General features: G+C 46.4%; 1 long non-coding RNA gene across 3 annotated transcripts in view; it reads right to left on the bottom strand.

The window, feature by feature from the left end:
- Positions 1 to 22,494, bottom strand: part of LOC141569253 (uncharacterized) — a 295,225-nt gene that overhangs the window by 7,248 nt on the left and 265,483 nt on the right. Inside the window, exons 4-5 of one of the 3 annotated variants that reach the window (XR_012492758.1) lie at positions 16,247 to 16,361; positions 13,745 to 13,926 (exon numbers count right to left, since the gene is read on the bottom strand). The exons of 1 other annotated variant lie outside the window; for it this stretch is intronic. This is a non-coding gene — a long non-coding RNA (uncharacterized LOC141569253). Of the gene's footprint in view, positions 1 to 324; positions 379 to 13,744; positions 13,927 to 16,246; positions 16,362 to 22,494 lie in introns of those variants that run through there. One more of the 3 variants, XR_012492759.1, reaches the window with a different exon arrangement.

Raw genomic sequence — 22,494 nt, 5'->3', positions numbered from 1 at the left:
GGAGCAGAACTACCCACCATGACCTGCCCAGCTAGGAATTTACAATAAGATCACCCTGTGAGGTTACCTTCAGGGGAACCCCTTTTTTGTCCACAGGCCTCAGTTGGGACTCTCACCAGGCTGTCTAGAGCCCCTCGCCTTCCCCTATCCCCACACAGCACGCCTGGGTATTTGTGTAACAGAAGAAATAATAATAATAGTCATAAAACGCCAAACTGACTCTAGCTGCTCTGCTTACAAGGGTGGGAGAAGTAATCGTTCAAGCCAGGGGGGAAATCCCTACTCATTGGATGTTTGTTCAACAGATATTTACTGGGCACCTACCATGTGTAAGGTACTGTACTAGGTGCCGGGTTAGTTGCTTTCCACTCTGGGAGCCTGGTGAGAGAAGGAGGAAAACAAAGTTGTTATTTCACCAGTTCTAGCCCACTGAATGGTGAGACCCCAAGTGGGTAGCGTGGAAGGGGTGCCCAGGCTAAGGGCATTGAGGACCACACAGATTTGCCCAAGCAGGGTCTCTAAGGCTAAGGGGCCTGGCAGTATAAAAGTGGGTGGGTAGTTGGGGGTTGCCCTGTAGTGAGAGGTGACCAGTGAGGAGTGCCAGGTGGTAGGTGGACCCAGAACCTAAAAAATGCTGCACAATATTCAATTTTCAACTCTTTGCACTGTGAGATAAAGCTCATATGCCAATCCAAAGCTTAGGGAAGTTGTGCACCCACGGATGCTTTGTCTGGGTGGTCTGGGGACAACCCAGAGTGAAGTGAATGGAGAGGAGAATTCTCCATGGGCAGGAACTTGAAGTGAGAAGGGACCATGAGAATGGCCCTTCTGAGACATCACTTTGTTGGGTCACTGGACAGAGGTGTGATTCCGTTTTATTTAAATAGCTCAAGCGAGCTGGCCTGTTCCTCGGATAGACTACAGATCTCACAAAGGCAGAGACCGCATTATGTTGGTCTTTGCTGTATCTCTGACTCCTAACACAGCTCCTGGTACGTAGGCATTTCGTACTCACAGGATGCACGGATGAATGGATTGAACAAAAACATCCAAATTTCTTTCTATAATACCTCCTTCAAAGTCCTGCATCATCTGACCCCTGGCACCTCCCAGCTTCATCTCCCACGCTCCCTGTCTTTTCACCAAACACAGGCCTCCTTTCCATCCCTTAAACACACATGCTCATTCTCACCCCAGGGCCTTTGCACTTTCCATCCCTGTGATCACAAACACTCTGCCCCCAGCTCTTTGTCTGGCTGTCTCCTTGTATCAATTTCCTCAGGTCTCCCCTCAAACTCCACCTCCCCAGAGCAGCCTCAAAATAGCCCCCAACTGATGACTGACTACGAGATACATCATACAGCTGTAATTGATTCCAAAACACTTCTCAGAATTGTGCCTTCTTGGTTGCAAACACACATGCTTATTAAAATCGAAGCTGCCCTCAACACACATCGCATCCATAGATACACCCTAGAACGTAAGCTCCCAAAGGGAAGGGTTTTCTTTTTCTGTCTTGTCCACCACTGTGTCTTCTATGCTAAGTGTGATAGTTGGTGCCTCCAGTGATAAGTACATATTGAATGAATAGATGGATGGATGAATGAATGGCAAGTGTGAGTCACCCTGGGAAATTAAGCCAAAGGCATGATCTCAAACCCCAGAAACCCAGCTCATTCTGTTTGGAGAGCTTCCAGCTAGAAGACACAAGCTTTGTCATCCAAATAGACGACTGGCCCTTCCCAAGAGCTCTCCAGCAGAATGACAGAGGGATGTTGTTCTGGGCCCTCATTTTGCTGCTGCTGCCGAGACAGGATATGCAGAACCTGCTTCCCCCCTCACACTCCCTTGACCCTGCTGCCTGGGAAGTCTTATTTGCAGCCCACCTCCACTCCCGCATCCCCAACTGCCTGCCTGCCAGTGGCTGCCCATGGTGATATATGGAGATGCCTTGATTTGACCTTGAAGGGAAGAAACAAATTAATGTGTCTCAAAATAAATTCCGGGAATCAGTGCTGGCTTCTCCTCCACCCCCTCCTCTTGGTGCCTCATGAGTTGTGCATCATAATGTGAAAATCAATACTGTCTCTTAAATGAGCCAACACCGGGGCTGGCAGGGTGTAGAGCTACTGGGAGGTCCCCTCCCCGCCTAATGTCCTGGGCCCAGGAGTTGTGGGAAAGGGGTGGGGGGGCTCCAGGCTTGCTTCAGGCTCTGCTCTCTGGTTGCTGAGGGCTGGCTGAGTCACTCCGTCTGCAGCGAGGTCAATCCACTCAACCCCCTGCTCCAAGGCCTCCTGGTGGGAGCAGATATGGGCTACCCCGTGGCTCCTGAGGGAAAGAGAAGGGCAGCCACCCGGAACAGTTTTGCCAAGGCCACTCTCTGAGGATAACTGGGATATGGGGAGAGGAGGAGACTGCAAGGCCAGCCCCCCAGCTCAGCAATTCAATGTATAGTTACTGAGCACCTATGCGGGGCACTGATGCAATGGTATGCCCAGGGACACTGGTACCAGGTGCCCAAATATGGAATACTTCAGTGGCACTTGATAAATAGCACTGCCTGAGCCCCTAAGGTGCCCCCAGTGCCCTAGGCTGTGTTGAGCATGTGATTTTATTCTGATGCTTTGACATCTGGCTCCTTGCTGATCCTGGAGGGACTGCCTCCCCCCCCCCCCCCCCCCGCAAGCGGGGCTAATTCCTAGAGATTGTAAAGGACTCACCTGCAAGCACACTTTCTCATACAAAAAGCAGCTAATCCAGAGCCCACATCCTTTATCATGCTCTCACTCCCAGCCTACACTACCTGCCCTAATTATCTCCTGTACGCTGTACCCACTGAAATTGTCAAACTAGCCAATCCTAAACCTGTTTACGCTGCCTCACCTCTTCCTTCCCACAGAAACCACAATAAAGGCTCTTATTCACATTTCCCCGCATTCCCTCTGCCTCCTGGCCGACCTTGGTGCATCCCCATGTGGCCCCCATGGCAAGGCAAAGCCCCCTCCTCCTGGATCGGTGCGTGTAACAAGCTATCTTTTCAATGGCAATCGGGGCCTGACCTTTTGGCCTTGCCGTAACTGAAAAATAATAAAACCTACATGTTAAAATGTAGACATCTCCCTCCCCATTCCTCCTCCCCACAACCCCTTTAGGAACCAGCAGCTGCCTTTGGACCCACCCTTGGCGTTTCTGAATAGTCAGGGGCCTGGCCCTCCTCCTCTCCCCAGCCTACTGTGTGTCAGGTACAGCGCTGGGCCTTGGAGAACAAGACAGACGTGGGTCTCGGCCCTCGTGGGTGTCATAGGGGTCTCAGACAGTAAGCGAGTAAGTAAAGAAAACAGCAGGGGCCAGGGCAGGACCCAGTGTGGGCTCTGAGATCCCCGAGCAGCAGGGCCGTTAGAGATCTGAGTTCTGATCCCAGCTCTGCTGCTCGCTTCTGTGTGTGACCTTGTCACTTGACCTCGGCAAGTGTTTGTTTCCTCATCCACAAATGTGGGTGGTGGCAATGTAGGGCTGAGGATTAGACATTTGCATGCAAAGCGCTCAGCCCACTGGCGCCAACGCAGAGGAAGTCCACAGTGGTACCGAGCAGTGGGTGGCCTCCACCTGGCCCGCCCCCTGGAGGCTGTACCTATGACTGACGCTCTCCCAGCACCTGCCTCCCAGTTCTCACTGTCTCCATTTGGGAGAAGAAAAGCGCTAACTGGAGCATTGAGGGGGTTTTCGATCTTCCTTGTCAGAGATCTCGAGGTAACCATGACACCTCATGTACACAATCCTAGTTGCCAACCCCCACGCTCTGCCCAAGAATGAGGGTGTTCTTATAAATCAGGAGAAAAACTGCAAATATGACTTCGGGATCTGGATGACATCTTTTGAAAAAGAATGCCTTTAGCTCCTTAGCAGTCAGCACCGTTCCTAGAACATAGCAAGTGTTCAGAATATCATCTATTATCATCACTGTTACTGTTATTGGTTATACTGCAAAGCTGTGGAGAGGATACATGTTAAAAAAGAACACGGTGGAAAGGAGGGCCAGAGAACAGGCTGGCAGCAGACTGCAGCATTTTCTCCCTGGAAGACTTCGAAGCTGAAAGGAGACACAGCTGCTGCCTGGCTGGGCTCACGCCTTTCCCTATCAGGCCCCAAGGGGAGGTGTTCGGGTGCTCTCCAGGCTGGAGCCCAGATGCCCAGCCTCTAGCACCCCTCACTGGCCCCAGGGGAAAGTGAAGGGTGGGGAAAAACCTAGCTCATGCTCTAAAATACTTTCAGAGATCCTCATGTTATCGTCTGGGTGGGACTTGGGCATGGATACTTATTAAAAGCTTCCCAGAGTATTCTAATATGCAGCCAGGGTTAGAAACCACTAGAAAATTGGGTGCTGGGATGGGGGCTACACAGAGGAGGCTTGGACAGCGTGGGTGGGGTGGGAGTAGTTACCGGAGGCTTCTAGGAAGAAATGTTGAAGTTGAAAGCCGGAGGATGAGTATTAATAATAATGACATTATTAAATGTTTATTAGCTGCAAGGCGCTGTCTACACTCTTCACATCCATTTTCCCATTTAATCGGTAGCTAACCGGCAATGATCCAGAAATGTGTCCAAGGTCCCACAGCCAGGAAGTGGCAGAGAGTCAGTTCCAAACTCAGGCAGACTGGTTCCAGACCACTGTGTTTGCTAAACCAGGGAGCAAAATTGGGGGAAGGGGGGGAGAGGAAAAGATCAAGAGTGTCTGCCAGAGGGAATAACACAGAGATTTAGTAGATGTGTGTCTTTGAAAAATGTTAATCTCACTCAGAGCCTCAGTTTCTTCATCTGTAAAATAGGAATAATTCATCGGCAGCCTGACTATCCCCCAGAGGGTGGGAAGATGAACAAAAGAGTTTGTAAACCAAACAGAGCTATTGGTTAGTGATTATCACCATCCCAGCAGTGAGGGCAGAGGAAAGGCAAGGACCAGCTGTCTTGGAAACATTGCCTAGTGACCTGATATCATGGGACAATTTCATTTTTTGAATGCCTGTTTGTGTTCCATCAGAGCTGCGTGACAGACTGGCTTGTTCGGGTTCTAACAGTGACAACTTATAAAATCCACAGCGGACAGGATGACAGAGTTTACTGCCAATAGCTGCATGCGCATACACGATCTAAGCCAGCACAGACACAGTGTCGAAGGACAAAGAAGGTCTCTGCAGAAGTGACAGGAATTGAGAATCTCTGGGTGTGTCCAAGATTTCACGCTAGATCAGCAGTTCCCAAGGTGAGTTCCATAAAAAGAAAAGGGCATGGGGGTGGCTTCTGTAGTCAAATAATTTGGGGAAATGCTGGGTCAGACAAACTTAAACATTCTTCTTCAGCCTGGTGATGTGCCCTGCGTAGCTGCAAGAGGAAGATACAGCTGGTAGCTCTTGTTCCACAGCAGATGAGCCTAAAATTGAAGGCGTACAATAAACAGCCATCTCTGAGATCACAATATTGACGTATGTGATGTAACAACGAACCTTTATCATTGCACCGTTTCTAAAGTTCGGCTAAGGTTTAGCTGGGGAGTTCTGGTTTGGGTGTCTCATGAAGTTGAAGATGTCAGCCAGGGCTGCAAATCATCCGAAGGTCTGATTGGGGCTGAAGGGTCTGCTTCTAAGCTCACTCTCATGGCTGTTGGCTGAAGGCCTCTGTCCTTCACCGTGTGAGTGTCCTCATGACATGGCAGCTGGCTTCCCCCAGAGCAAGGGATCCAAGAGAGAGCATACAGCAGAAGACCACTATGTCTTTTGTGATCTATCCTTGAAAATGTCATGGTATCCCTTTGGCTATATGCTATTGGATGTCACCGCCATTTGGAACCTATAGTGGATGAGAATTTATTCCGAGCCAAGGGAGCTGGGCTTTTATACTCTCACACCAACACTCATTGGCTCAGGTCTGCCCTAGGGGTGCATGGGAGGGGGATATAAACTCCCCCATGAGGATAGAATATCAAGCTCTTGACCCCGTGAGCAAAGTAACTCCAGTCGCCCCTGGGAGGTCCTGCAAAAAAAGTCACAGGTGCAAACTGCTGGAAACAAGAGTACCCAGAGGCCAGGCGGGCATACACAGAAATGGTAAAAGGCATCCAAGGAGACTGGGCAGAGCAACAGCAGTGTCTGCCGCATTTATACTCATGCAACACTGGAAATGACAAAACGGCTCAATTATAGGGGATTAGTTGGACAAATGATGGTCCATCCATACAGTGGAAAAAAATATGCAGCCATTATGTACCATGTTCCGGAAGATGATTTATTGTCACAGAAATAGCACATGGGGAAAGCTGGCCTCAAACAATCAGTATGTATGATACCCCATTTAAAAGAAATATACATTCCTATTTAGATTTTAGTTGTTTTAAAGTGCCATTTTTTTTTAAAGGTGGGTATTCAAGTTATTTATTTTTTCTTTGTGCATTTCTGGGTTTTTCAAATATTCAGCATAGAGAATATATTGCCTTTAAGACAAGAAAAGTAAATCTAGGTGTTAAATCTAAGATCTGATTCTCATGAGGGACATCTGGATGTAATACTATATATCCGGATGCAAATTTCAATTCCCCTCCTAGCACATGGCATTTGTGTGGCTGTGTAGGGTCATGGTCACGCATACGCACTGCAGCTTGACTGCCCTGGTTTGAATTCTCCTCCACCGCTTATTAGCTGGGTGACCTGGGCAAATTTCTTAACTTCTCTGGGCCTCGGGCTCCTTGGCAATAATATATGGGTGGTGACAGTGCCTTGTAGAGTTGTGGTGAGGAATAAACAAGTTAAGATATGTAAAATACTTAGAGCTGGCATAGAAAAAGCACTTCAGCATGTAGACCTACCTTCCTCAACCCCGCCCTCATCCCTAATTAGTATGAATGGCTAAGGTCCTGATTTGCTCTCCCTCTTCTCCTCAAAGCTTTCCTGTTCTGCCTTCCGTTGCATCCCATTGGGATCCTGCCAGGTACAAGTGAGTAGTGATGAATTAACCAGCTTGCCCAATCACATTCATTTGTGCTCAAGTCTTACTTCCCCCAGGGAATGCCTTTTAACCCAGTTCCGGAAGCTCCAGGGAGCCCTGTGCAGGCAGGCCTGAGGAGTGTACACCTGTGGCTTCCACCTGGTGACATCCATGTCCCTTTCCTCGGGTCACAGCCCCTCAATATCTCTTTGGGGTATCCTCACTATTATGTGCAGTTTCACTAGGAATTTCCAGCACAGGGCCCCCCCTTCCTTCCCCACCGGTGGGCACATGGCCCAAGCTAAGGCAATCAGGGCCCAGAGACTTGAGGAGGGGAAATATGTGAAGCTGATTCATCCCCAAGACAGTGCCCTGAAAAGATGTCCAGTTTCCTTGCTCCCCAGATCCCCGGAGCAGCTCCATTCCTGTCCTTCCTGGAGTCCAGGGCTCAGCTTTCTTTCAATTACAGGAGGTATCCCATGTTCTTTTCCCATTATATTAGGTCAAGTCCATTCCTTTCACATGAAAACCAAGAACACAAGCTGAGAGAGAGATGGATATGGCGGCTGTGGGGACAGAGCCCCAGAGAGCAGTTTCCAGGCTCTCGGCCTCACGTGGAAAGGTGCTGGTTCGGGTAGTACATGGCCATCAGCTGTGACTAGTTGGCCATCCGCTGTTACCGGTCAGCCATTAGCCACTAATATAACTGCCGTGGCTAAGCTAGCAAAGGGTGTGGCGTGGTGGCGTGGCGTGGCGTGACGTGGCGGAGTGTGGATTATGGATTGCAGAGAGGCGGATTGCAGCTAGCAAGTGAGGTTGGTTGGCAGAGACAAGTGGACGGCAGGTTGCGGATCCTGTGGCTCCTGCTTCCTGTGTCTCCAACCCAGCCGCCAGCGAGACTATAGTGGTGTGACTCCCCCATCTATGGCTCCGTGGGTGTTCCTTTTGGGCCTTACCATGTCCTGTGTTCTTATGTGGGGAGCAGGAGCTGAGACCCCGCGTGACATCCCTCATGACAGTGGCTGAGTAGCATCTCCCACACCGCCTATCCAGTGACACCTGAGTTCTAATCCAGTCCAACCATTAACTCCTCCTGGGACCCTGGGCAAGACCTCTCCCCTCTCCCTCTGTTCCTCTGCCTCCTGGAACCGTCCCATAAATGCAGCAGTGTTGGGGATCCTGTCTGAAGCCCCCCTTCTCCCTGGGATGGACACACATTCCATAGCTGCAACAGCCTCTAATCTAACATACCCAATCTGTTTCCAGTCCAGATCGGCTCTCCAGAGCGCCAATACCTCCTAGACATTTACACCCAAAGGCTTCTCAGACTCCACACGTGCAAAACAGAATTCAGTATCTCTCCCTGCAAACTGCCCCCCTCCCTCGCTTCCCCCGCTTTAGGACACCATGGCATCAACAGACACCTCCCCCAGGAAACCCAGAACTCTCCTAGGTTTCTCTGTCCTTCTCAGCCTGTCACCAGGCAGTCATCTGACATCCTCTGTATATGAGCCCTCCTATTTGTCTAGCAATTGTCCCTCTACAACATCCAGTCATCTGTTATCTGTTTATCCCTTAACCCTTACAAGTCCAGGAGGTGGGTGATATTATCCCAACTGGAAGACATGGGGAAACCAGAGAACCGAAGCCATCTATCCAAGGTCACACAGGAAGTAGGAGGCTGACCTGGGATTTGAGCCCAGGGCTGTCTGAGCCCGTAGCCTGTGCACGGTCCTCAGGACTCCCTCTTGTCCATTGTGCCCACATTCAGAAGGGACAAGATTGAAGGCAGTCAATCTCTCTGACCGGTTACTAAGCTTCGCAGTGCAAACAGCAACAGTGTTGTTCATGAGCTCATCCGTTCCACTTTGCTCCACCCAGTTCCTAATCTGGGCTCGTGACCTTGCAACTCATCTCCCAGACAACGAGGAAGATGCAACAAACAGAGGTGGAGTTGCCAACTTGGACCTGAGCTGCCCGGGCAGAATGATGGTACAAGCCCAGGATGTGGGGCGGGGGGTGGTGGTGCTGACGTCCAAGGGCTGCACCCCAGAACCTCCCCTCTGTGTAGTTAGCAGCATGTGCCCCTACTGAGCCAGAGGAATCCAACATCCAATCCTGGCAGGGCCACCAGGAGCTGGAAGCATTGGGAGGCTGGGAACACGAGCACAAAGCCCTCACTGTGTGGTCCTGGGTCCTGGCGAAGGTTCAGGAGACTCAGCATCCACACCTGGCCCTTTGAATAAATAGCTCTGCCTCCGATCATCAGGAAATCCTAACTCCCAAGTGTACCCATCACCTGAGCACCTCTCACCTCCACCTGGATCTGAGCCTCTTAACAGCATAGGCTACTTCCACCCTTGAACCCACAGTCAACTTCTTTTTAAAATTTTTAAATTGTGGTAACATGTATAACAAAATTTGCCATTTGAACCGTTTTGACAAGTGCATCCGAGTCAGTGACATTAATTACACTCAATGTTGTACAACCATCACTGGTATTTATTTCCAAAACGTTTTCATCACCCCACACAGAAATTCTAGAAATTAAGCAATATCTCCCCTATTCCTCCCTCTCTCCAGCACCCGGTAAATTCTACTCTACTTCCTGTCTCTATGACTTTGTCTACTCTAGGTATTTCATACAAATAGAATCATGCGATTTGGCCTTTTGTGTCTAGTTTCTTTTACTCGACACAACGTCTGTAAGGCTCATCCATGCTGCAGTGTAGATCAGAATTTCATTCCTTTTTATGGCTGAATAATATCCCATTGTATGGTCGTACCCTATTTTGTTTATCCATTCATCTGCTGATGGATACCCCCCCCCCCCAGTCAATTCCACTGCAATAGCCAGACTCATTCTGGGGAAAACATTACTCAGACGATGGCACAACTTTACTCAAACCCTCCAATGGCTCCTGAATTTGTTCAGAGGAAAAGCTATAGTCCTTATTATGGCTACAAAGCCTGAACGGATTCTCTCTCCACATACACACTCCATTACCTTCCTGCCCCTCTGACTTCATCCCTTCCTGCTCTTTCCGTTTTTTGCCGTTCCATGAACTCAGGGCCTTTGCAATTGCTGTTCCTTCTGCCTGGAATGCTATTCCCCTCAGACATTTGCATGGCTGCTGACCCCCTCATTTCCTTGAAGCATTTGCTCCAATGTCGCCTTCTTTACGAGGCTTATCCTGAACACCCTCTTTAAAACTGCCACCTGCCTCTCCTTCGTCCATCATCTACTTTTGGTATCATCTATTTTGTTCACAGTATTTGTCACTTTCTAATATATTATACAGTTCATCTATTTATTGTTTTCCTTGTTTCTGATCTGCATCCCACCTCTAGAATGTAAGCTCTAGGAAGACAGGGATTTTTTTTTAAATCTTTTTGCCTGTTTCATCCATCAATAGATCTGAAGAACCTAAAACAGTGGCTGGTGGCAGTAGGTACTCAGTACATATTTGTTAAATGAATGAGTGTGGGTTGAAACAAGTTGCGGCAGTTCTCTGAGCCCGTTTCCCTATCTTTTTGAATCGGGGATTATGATTCATCCCTGGGACGGAGGGTGACATGGTGGGGATCATACCAGATCGTAACTGTCACCATCCTTTGTAAATCGGAAAGTACTGTGCGAGTAAGAGGGGGTGGAAGAAAACGGATCTCCATAGAATGCCTTCGAGGCCAGAGACTTTCCATGACGCATCTCATTTTATTATCCCCATTTTATGGATGAGGAAACTGAGGTTCAGAAAAGTGAAGGAACTTCTGCCACAAGATCACACAGTGTGAACGTGTCAGGGAGTCGGAGCTTCCACCCAGCTGTCTGACTTTTTCTACAGTTTGCTTCCAGCTCTCGAATTTGATAAGCCTAAGAGGAAACTCCCTTTTCTCCAAGGACCAGCTCTGAGCCCAGGGGAATACTAATGAGGACGAAGATATAAATAATAGCTAGCTTTTATTAGAAGCTTCCTCCCTACGTCAGGTTCACTTTACCATGTTCCAACTGCTTTACATATGCTATCCTCACAAGACAGCAGGAAAGAGGGGCTATTATTCCCTCATAACAGATGAGGGATTCAAGGATCAGAGAGGTCAGGCCATTTGCTTGAGGCCACACATCTAACAAACAGCAGAGACAGCACTTGAGCTCAGAGCTGTCTGACCCGTGGCATCTTGAAAACGTCCATGGTCATTGAGATGCGGTTTCTCTAATGCTACATACGTGTATGCTCCCTCCACCACATACACATGACTCCATCATCACTGCCAGGTGCCCGGTGGAAGCAGACCCAAGAGGGTGCTCCTGTAGGTGGGATGGTGGGCATTCTACAAACCCCTGGTGCTCAGCCCCTCAGTGTAAGCAGCGGGGTACAAAAGGAACAGGCATTGATGGGAGCTGGGGTGGGAATCCCACGGGGCTGCATTGCCAACAAAGACAAATGAACGAACCACTCAGCAAACCAGGGCACTTCCACCCCAGAGCAGAACTGTCACTGGTAAATAAATCATCGAAGCTCCACGCCGGACGTGCCAATTTCAGCAGGAGAAGATGAACACATTTATCTGCCTGGTGACACCTTGGCTGTCTTCAGGCACTGAGGGGTATGAAAATATTCCCCAGCATGCACTCTCCCCAGGACTGGATCCTGGGTGGTGCTGGTGGGATGGGGAGAGGGTATCTCATGACAGAAACCGTGTTTGTCTCAGACTTCCCACAGTGGCCCAAATGCAGGACCCTAACACTTTCTATGCCTTTTAAAATAGTCATAAAGCAATGGTTAGCACGCTTTGAGTGATTACTGTATGCCAGGTATTGTGGTGAGGGTGTTTTGTTGTTGTTTTTTTTACTATACATTATCCCACTAACTGGCTAAAAATAAAATATTGTTGAGGAGTCTCTGTTGCGAAGGAATATGACTCTTTGGAGGGTGTCTATTCTTTAGAATTATTCTCAAGCATTAAATAACGCTTATAAAAGGTGATCCGGCTCCAGGTCATTTCCAAAGGGCTTCACCAACCTTCCACCATTTCTGATCTCTGGCAGTAACATCCACCACACCAAGACTCTCCTCTGTGGTGGGTGGGGTGGGGGGAGAGAGAGAGAGAGAGAGAGAGAGAGAGAGAGACAGAGAGAGAGAGAGACAGAGAGAGAGAGAGAGAGAGCGCCCTGGGAGAGGGAAAGGGTGCGACTGACGCCCAGGGCACCAGGACCTCAGAGCCAAGTTCCCACCATTCACAGGAGCCGGGTCACACTGTCCTGCCAAGTTCCACCGCCCAAACGTTGCTGTCTTGGTGGAATGAAAGCTACTACACTCCATCGTCCCTGTGAGGGGTAGACCAAACCCTCCTGTGTCTCTGGAGGTGTCCGTGTTAAATAAACGGAGTGGAGCGGGAGAAGGGGGAGGTGCTGTGTGGGCACCTAGCAGATTTGTTTCACACAATTCTCAAAACAACCCCGTTTGGCAGAGGAGCCTAAGAAGGTGAGGGCACTTGCCCACAGCCTCATGCCATTGGCGGGATATTATTGTAAGATGTCCCGACAGGTCTGCTATCGGAAGTCTCCTGAGCCCTGAATGGCTGGGAGACACCACAGGTGACCCTTCCTCAAAGATCCGCCTGCCAAAGCTCTGCGAAGTCCTGTCCAAGGACACTTGGCCCTGAGACCAACATCCTCGTAGCCCCAAAGTGCTTCTCTATCTCTCACCTCTTTGCGGACAGGGAATAAATCACTGACAATCAGAAATCTGCAATAATAAAAATGATGTGAAGTGGTCTTTATGAATAGGATTATCATAAACGAAAGGAATTGGTTTTCCAAACAGCAGGTACAATATGGTCCCATTTTAAAATTGCATAAAATTAAAAGCTCTGGGGGGAAAATATACTCACTATTAATAATGATTTTTTTTGGAGTAGGGGAAGAAAGATTTAAGGGTGATTTTTATTTTATTATTTAGCTTCTACACATTTTCCAATTTATCAGCAAGGTACAGGTGGTGTGCATCTTACTTGGAAAATAAAGAACAAAATAATTTCCTCCCCCTCACAAGAAAGAATGAAGTGAATATGTCTATAAACGGGAAACTTCTACAAAGTTTCTGGGAAACAGTGCAGATGCATCATTGGCTAGCATTGTTCTCCACGGTTCTTTGTGCTTAGTTTCGGGGAACATAATACAGCCGGATCTGAGCTCCAAGCAATCACGTGATGATAGAACAAACAAATAGACAAGAGAGCACCAGAATTTCCATTATGTTTGTTACCACATGGCATAGAGAAAGGAAAAGGGGCATGTCCCTTGTGACTCACACTTTCCTCTGTCTGCTTTGCCTGGTTCCTCTAACACCCAAATGGACATGCCATCCAATCCCCATGTAGCTCCCGGATTCCTTCACTCCAAAGCCCCATCCATTCAGGTCCCACTCGCAGGTCCCCACCTCAACATCCGTTTCTTTGTTCACTGATTCAGTGGTGTTCACAGGAGGCCATCTAACTTTGTGGGAGAACGTACAGTCCAATGGCCGAGCCAAGGCCATTCAGCTGGACTGAGTTCTAATCCCACTTTGCCTAGGTTCAAATCCCTCTCTGCCTGAGTTCTAATCCCACTTTGCCTAGGTTCAAATCCCTCTCTGCCTGAGTTCTAATCCCATTTTGCCTAGGTTCAAATCCCTCTCTGCCTGAGTTCTAATCCCACTTTGCCTGAATTCAAATCCCACTCTGCCCTTGATGAACTAGATGGTGCTGGGCAAGTCGCTTCACGTGGGTGAGCCTCAACGTTCTCTTCAAGAAAAGGGGAGAATTTTCATAACCAAGTTTTGGGGGTTGGCAAAGGGAAATCATGCTTACCAAGCCCATGGCAGTGTGTCGCTGCCAACCTGAGCCCCAGCTCTTCCTTTTCTCTTGTTTTTCCTCTCATGGAGGCGACCAAAAGGGTCAAGGTGGTACCTGGGGACACAACAACGTTTTCTTATCCTCTGAGGGTCCAAACGCACCTCCTAACCTTCTAACAGAACCTGTTGACCCACCTCTGCCACAGCAATGAGAGCCGCATGGCCCCAGACTGGCACAAGAGGCCTCAGACCACCCCTGGCAAAAAGCCAGACCACCAATACACTAATTTGATATATTTGACAAAAATGTCTTGAAGACTAGCTTTCTTGAATATTTTCAATGAATGTGAATATGGTCTTCTTCTTAATAAATTAGTCTTGATTATATTCAGTGAATATCTTCTCAGCAGCATTTTCAGCTCAATTTGTCTAAAGCTAAATATCATGGGAGCCGTTTAGCTTTTTTTTATGACTATCTTCTAATGAAGAATATATTCTTGAATATCTTAAACTGAGTCTTGAATATGATTAAAACATCTTGAATAAATTTTTGGATAAGAGGATTCAAGAAGTATAAATTCACTGAATATTATCCAGCAAATTAAAATAGCATATGTATAAAAAAAATGCAGTCACTGACTATATTCAAGAGGAGTGTGTTCATATTCATTAACGATATTTGATAAGAATTTTCCTTCAGTAAGGTTTGATAAATTGGAAAATTTGACGAATTTGAGCAACTGGATTTCTGAGGGAACTACGTATCATGGATTTGATTTTGGGTAGATTGGCCAAAGTCCCTCCAAGGCTGCTGGGGAAGGCATCCAGAGAGCCTCCTATGAGGTCTGAGGGAAGTCCACTAAGATTCACCTCCCACTGTGGCCAGAGCCCTGACCCTCTGGAGCCCTTCACCTTCTGGAGTACCCCCATCCTCTCTGGACTCTGAGGTCAGCCCAATTTAAAAGGAGCTTTCATTCTTTTCAACTCACAGCATTTATTTATGCTCCAGGAATGTGGATTATGGACTAAGAGCCAAAACTCAAACATGTAACTCTGGATTTGAATCCCAGTTCTGCCACTGGCCATCTGTGTGATCTTGGGCAACTGACATAACGTCTCTGAGCTTTAGTTTCCATTTCTGGAAACAAAGGTCAAAATAGGGGCAACTCTAGAGAGTTATGGGGAAGATTCCATGAGATAATCACATAAAATGCTGAGCTTAGTGCCTGGCACATAGTAGGAGCTTCATACATGATAGTTTGTATTATCATTATTGTTTATCTGAAAAATTTGCTTCTACCGTTGGGTAAGTCCCTTCGTGTCTCTGGTCTTCCTGCCCTCATCTGTAAAATATAAAATGGTAGAGGTGGACTAGATCCACAGTTCTCAAAGTAAGATCCAGGGATGCCAGCCCCCCCCCCGCCCCCACTTTTCAGGGGTCCACCATATCAAACCTATTTTTATAATAATAAGATGTTATTTAATTTTTTCACTCTCCTACTTTCATGTGTGTAACGAGGCATTTTCTGGAGTCTACACGATCTGTGACATCACAGCAGACTCAGAGGCAGCCATGAGAATTCAGCCATCTTCTATCGTTAGAGATTAAAGAGCTTTTCAAAAGTGTAAAGCAATGGCCCTCTTCTCACTTACTTTTTTGGATAACATAGTTATTGTCATAGAAATATGTTGTTGTTGTTGATAACGTTTCATGGGCCCATTATTGTTGTTTTTAAATGGATTTATAAATAAGTATTGTTAAAACTTGGCAGTTTTAATTTCCAGTATGGTACATAATGATAACCACACCAACACAGTCTTTGGGGTCCTCAGTAATTTTTAAGAGTGTAAAGGGGTCCAAAGACCAAGAAGTTTGGGAACTGCTGGATTATGTGCCCGGCAGTCATTATGTCGCTCATTCATATTCATTCATTCATTCATTCATTCATTCATTCATTCATTCATTCTACAACAGATATTAGCATGTGCTTCCGACGCGTATGTGCCAGGCGTTTCTAGGTGCTGGGGATCTAATGAAGACTAAGATACAGTTCCCAGGAGGGAACAGATGGACATGAGTGTCCATTGAGTGACACAGACACAGATCTTGTGATGGTCCTTGTGAGGCAAGAGGAGGGGGAGACATGTATTGGCTGGGGCAGGAAGGGGATGGCCCCCCAGGCGGGGAGACCAGTGTTAGCAAAGCACGGTGGCGAGAATGTTCAGTTTGGTTTGCTGGAACACACTTGGCACAAAGAGGAAGACTGGAGCAAAGAATCAAGGTGAGCATGGGGTGTGCACAGGAGGTGAGGGTCCAAATGATCCCTGCCTTTGGGCCAGGTGAGATCAGTGCCTTAGAGAGAGGCAGCCTGAACAGACGTGGCTCCTAAATACCACAGGCTAGGTGGTTAAACAACAGAAATGTATTTTCTCACAGTTCTGGAGGCTGGGAAGTCCAAGGTCATGATGCCACCAGTTTGGTTTCTGATAACACCTGTCGTCCTGGCTTGCAGACGGCTGCCTTCTCGCTATGTCCTCATATGGCCTTTCCTCAATGCATGGGCACAGAGAGAACGTGTGAGTGAGAGCTTCTAAGGGCACTAATCCTATCGGATCAGCGCCCGCCCCCTCATTTAACTTTAAATACTTCCTTAGAGGTCCTGTCTCCAAAGGAAGCCACACTGGGGGTTAGGGCTTCTGAGGAGGACACAAACCTTCGGTCCTTAACACAGCCATTTCATTTCCACTTATTACCACCTCCCTGCTCTGAATTCTACTATTCACACCCCACTGAGAGAGAAACTGCTGGTGGTGAAAACAAAGCTTCCTCCCTCCTACAGGGGATAGAGAGTAAAGACACATGTGAAAAACATATTCACTCAAACTGCAAATATTTACACACTTGGCCAAGCCTTTGCTGATGGTCCCACACAAATGCAAACAGACACTCCAGAGGCTTTATTACTGCCTTCTTAGTTCACTGAGCTAAACATAGTGGCCACCGAAATACATTTATTAGTAGTATGATCAGAATTTGTTTTGTTCATCAGACAAAATCATTGTAGGATCAGGAGCCTGTGAACCACAGAAACACCACAGGGGAAGCCTAAGCTGGTGGCTTTTCCTCATTTCTTTCACAGAATCTACATCACTTTTCCCCCTTAATCGTATGATTTTTTTTTAACTACATAAAAATGTTTTATTGAAGGTGAATCAGAAACTCAGAAGACAACAAAAACCACCCACATTCCTCCTCTGCCAAGGAGATAACTACTATGACATTTCATTTGTTTCCCTTCAACGTTCATATGTTGAATATATAGAGATATTATTAATATTATTATTGTTATTTTAGAAAACTGGGATCAAGCGTGGATTGTATCCTCCTTTTTTTATTATATATCATGCTGATATCATGCTGATATAATATATATGTATATATATCATGCTGATATATAATAATAAACATTAGCGTTGGTTTTAATGTGTACTCACTCTACTGTTTCATTATATGGATGTCTTATAAGTTATGTACATTCCTATTGATACACATTTAAATTCTTTCTAATTTTTCACTTTTATAAGCAGAGCGGAAACAAGCAGTCTGGTAACTAAATATTTGTCCTCAGTCATGCTTTCTTTCTCAGGATAAATTCCTAGAGCCAGTATTTCTGAATTAATGGATATACACAGTTTTGCTAGTATTGTTACATGTCCTTAAATTGCACACATATATATTTCACTATCAAAATGGAGAGTTCTTTCCTCTCTTTCCTTGATCCTTGTTGGAAGAGATCTTTGGAAAGACAGAGGGAATAGTCAGAGGTTTTTTTTAAATAGAACAACACATCAATGTTATACTAAGAATTAATTGATTATTACATTGGAATTACATCACATATATTTAACTAACTTGAATTCAACTCTTTCATTAAGTACAAAACATTATCGATTTTAAGAGCCACTGTTATTTTATGTAAAATTAAGAAATAAAAAAAATAAAGCACTTCCAGTTAAGCACTACCCACTGCCATAATACTCTTATTATGGCATTAATTTGTCGCAGCATTCCTTGTTTGAAATTTCCTTCATCTATTTTGAGTGATTTGGCAATTTCTCTTACCTTTTGGTGGTATATAAAATGAATCCTTTTGCACATATCTCAGTGACAAAATGCAATACAGCCTCAAGAAACTTTTGGGTTTTCTTTTTAGAGGTTTAGGAAAGATTTGGTAGTGCCTTTGCAAGAAAATACGATACTGGAGTCATTCCCCAAAGACAAGGATTAGCTTCACTAATACCCTCTCTCCACCCCATGGCTGTCTGGAGGCCTTTCTGCGCTCACAGAAACTTTCCATTTTAAGGCCAAATCATATCATAGCATAATCTTTTTGAAGACATTTTAAGTGGCAATTAAAATCAACATGTGAGGGACCGGCTGTGTGCGTAACTCCGTTGAAATGACGACAACAGGAGCAGCTCCGGCCAAGTTTGTGTGGGCACAGGGAAAAGAATGTACACACAAAGAGCGAACACAAAATGCCAACTACGGACACGAGTCATTAATAATGTGCCAATATTGGTTCATGAATTGTAACAAAGGTACCACACAAATACAAGACCTTAATAACGGGGGGTGGGGGTGTTGTTTGGACAGGGGCATATGGGAACTCTGTACTTTCCGCTCAATTTTTCAGCAAATCGAAAACTGCTCAAAAATTGTCTATTAATTTAAAAGCACATAACCTTAAAAACCCATCAGGCAAAAACAACCACTGTTCACTGTTCAGTGGTTAAACTTCTAGTCTTGTTTTATGCAAATGTATGTTGAATGAGAGCACCCTGATTTAGGTCATGCGCATTTGTAAGAGCTTCATTACAAGGGGCCAAATTTTCCCCCAGAAAGATATTAAATTCCGTCCCCCACAGAGAACATGACTGCCCACCTCCCTGTACCAAACACCGATACTCCACCCAGGTCCAGAGGCAACCACGTGGCTTCTTAACATTTGTTTTATTTCCTCCCGCAAGTGTCTGGAGCTTAGGACCCGCTGTCGTCTGTACCTAGTTGTACGGGAGGGTACAGGAGATGGAGTTCACCTTGGCTGCAGCAGCTGAGCCCCAGGCCTGGCTATCTCCAAAGACCGCAGCTGCAGAAAATCTCAGAAATGGAAACCAGGAGGACCTTGAGGCAGAGGAGGTCTGGCTTTTCTCTGGGATGGGATTTTTGTCAGTAAAACTGTTGAGTCTTATAAGGTTCAACTCCTCACACTCCCACCTCTGCCCCAAACTCTGGCCCTCCTGGGACAATACCAGTCAAAGTCAATTCTGTAGAGTAGCACACACAATTCTAGCCCGAAGGCAAGACGCCCAGAGGTTGGGAGAGCAAGGCAGGCATCAGACTGACATTTTGGGATCACAGACCTGACTATATATGATCCTGGATAAATAATCTTCCCCAAACTGTAAGGTTAAAAATAATCCAAATCCTCAAGAGTGTTGGGAAGAAACCTAAAACAGAGCAATGGAGACTGTAAACTCCACTGCTGGCATACAGATCCCGACCCAACACTTCGTAGCTGTGTCACCTGGAACAAGTTACTTAACCTCTCTGAGCCTCAGTTTCCTGATTTGTAAAATGGGCATAGTAATGCTCACGTCATAAAATTCTTGGAGGAATTAAGTGAGAAAATCCATGTAAAGTGCTTAGTATATTATCAACCCTCCATAAAAGAATTTGTTATGAATATTCAAGAGCCATTAGGTACCAGTGAAGGTCCCCCTTTTGCATATGGGGTGACTGAAGCCCAGATAAGGTAACGTCTTGTTCAAAGTCACACAGGGATCCTGCCTGGAAGTTTGGCTTCTGAAGCCCCAATCCAACGCCCTTTTGGCTGAACCCCAACGGCCCCTCTTGCAGGATGCAAAGTGCTGAGACCATGACCCTCTGCCACTTCCTTGGCTCGGTTTCACCTCTGGGGACCTAATGAAACACGGGGTGGGTGTGGTGCAGTCAGCATCTCAGACGGTAGCTCTCCAGCAGAAACATTATTTACGACCTGAGTCTATTCAGCACAAAATGTAATCAATGGATCAATATTGTGACACAACTGTCAGAAAGCCGGGGACTGGCTGGGAGGCACCTGGTTGCTAAGAATGTTCTTATCTGTTCAGTTTCTCCTTTGGGAAACTTTTCTAGTTTCTCCTTTTGGGTCTTAAAGAGCCAGAGTCCCAAAGTGGGGACCAGGAAGTGGGGACCATGGATGCCCTGGGAGGGGCAGCTGGACTCGAATTCACAGAAAACCCGAAAACCTTTTGCATTCATCTCTTGTCACTCCCTAAAAGGACGGCTAGCTGTTTATATTCTCTGAGGATCGCTGTGGAGTCCCAACTCCGCACTTTTGGTCACTAGGGTCCCCCCACCTGGAGAACCATCCCCCGCCAGATCTTTCCAGCTTGTCTCTCCGCTTCCACTCTGACTTCCCCTCCCCGGGTTCACAGAATGACCCCAATAGGGGGCGCTATGCCGCACTGCCCAGAACCCTTTGAAGCAGGAAGGGTTTATTTCCTGAGCTATCGGTGGAGAGCTGCGTTGCCCAGGGTCGCGGTCCCTTTCCAAGACAGCTGGTATAGAGACTGGTCATTGCAAGCCTCCTCGCCCCATCTGGAATAACTCTGAAGGCCGACCCCTGGTTCAGAGCTTCTGATGGGGTCAGCTGAGCCCTGCTTTGGGATATATTGTACCCCAACGTCTCCTTTTGCCCAGTCTCGCTTCCTTCACTTCCTTTCTATGAGTGTAGACCCCAAGAGTACCCCTAATAAATTTCCTGCCACTGTTCTCTGTCTCAAAGCCTGTTCCTTGAGAACCCAACAGCCGGAGTGATCCTTTTACACATAGATCTAATTGTGTTGCTTCTCCATTTAAAATCCTCCTATGGCTTCCCTTGGCACTTAGAACAAGATTCAAATTCCTCAGAAGGCTTGTCAGGCTTCCAGATCAGTGCTGTCCAATAAAACTATCACGCAAGCTGTACATATCTGTACTGCATTAAAAAAAGTAAAAAAAAGAAAATCAGGTGAAACTAATTTCAAGAACATATTTTATGTAACCTAATATCAAAAACATCCCCATTCGCATGTATAATCAAAATAAAAATATGAATATTTTACATTCTTATTTTTTTCATACTAGGTCCCTGGAATCTGGTGTGTTTTTGCAATTATAGCACATCTCAATTCAGACTTGCCACATTTCAAGTGCTCAATAGCCAACCCGTGGTTAATGGCTACGAAAGCGAAAGCGGGCATGGGGGCTCTGCTTCCCGCCCACTCTCATCTCTACTATGGTCCCTGCTGCTACCTGTGCTCACACCTCCCCGCTTCTCTCTGCACTCCTTGTATACACCAACCCCATTTGTGCCTTGGAGACTCTGCACCTTCTGTATCCTCTGCCTGAAGGTACGTTGCACAGCTGGCTCCTTCTTCTCACTTAGGTCTCAACTCAAATGTCACCTCCTCTGAGAGGCCTTTTCCTGATAATTTTATCTAAAGAAGTTTCCTTCCCCCACCATCATCAATTAACAACTCCTGCCAGCTTATTTTCTGCATAGCACTTATCACCTTCTGAAATGATCACAGTTAATGCTTGTCTATGCATTTTGTTGTGTGCCTTCCTCTGCCAAAAGATAAACTCCAGGAGGCCAGAGATTTGGGATTTGGGAGCTGTTTTATTCAATGTTGCATTGCTGCGTGGACCCAGGACAGTCTGTCATTAACAGGAAGGAGGCTAACAGTTTTTGTAGGTATGCATATGTGCCACACACACAATGAGCACTCACACTTGGGTCTAACAAACATTTCTGCCTTCATGGAGCTTATATTCTAACGGGTAAAAAGGACAATAAAATAAATAATGTATATATACAAGTAAAATGGTGATCAGTACTATGGAGAAAAATCAGGGGACGTGAATTAGAGAGTGTCAGGGGGTGAAGTTGCCATTTTAAATGGGGTGGGGTCATGGGAGTCCTAGATAAGAAGGTGGCATTTGAGTAAAGACTTGAGGCGGTCAGGGGATGAGCCACATGGATATCTGAGGAAACAGTGTTTCAGACAGAGGGGTTAGCATGTGCAAAGGCCCTGAGGTTGGAGCATATGTGACAAATTTGAAAAAGACAGAGGTTAGTGTGGCTAGAGAAAATGAGCAAGGAGGAGAGTGATAGGAGATGAGGTTAGAAGTGGGTGCAAGTTGGGAATCTTATATGACTTGGTAAGCAATTCCAAGGACTTTAGTTTTTACTCAGAGCATATGGGAGGCCACTGGAGTATTCTGAGCAGAGAATAACGTTTTTACAGCATTCTGGCTACTGCTTTCAGAATATACTGAAGGGAGCAAGGGTACAGGTGGGAGACTATTAGAATAATCCAAGTAAGAAACTAAGGTGGAGCAGACCAGGTCCAAGACTGCAACAGATACTGCCAGTTTTTAACAAATTCCATTCTCCCTTTCTTCTATACTGTGTTTCCCTGAAAATAAGACCTAACCGGAAAATAAGCCTAGCATGAATTTTCAGGATGACATACCCTAAACAGAAGTCCTAATGCTTTTTTTGGAGCAAAACTTAATGTAAGACCCGGTCTTATTTTCAGGGAAACACGGTAGTAATAGCTGATCACATGGCTG

The sequence above is a fragment of the Rhinolophus sinicus genome, linkage group LG16 (genome assembly GCF_036562045.2).
Source record: "Rhinolophus sinicus isolate RSC01 linkage group LG16, ASM3656204v1, whole genome shotgun sequence".
NCBI classification, from domain to species: Eukaryota; Metazoa; Chordata; class Mammalia; order Chiroptera; family Rhinolophidae; genus Rhinolophus; species Rhinolophus sinicus.
The sequence above is the reverse complement of the archived record's forward strand: the minus strand, read 5'-3'. Positions and strand labels throughout refer to the sequence as shown.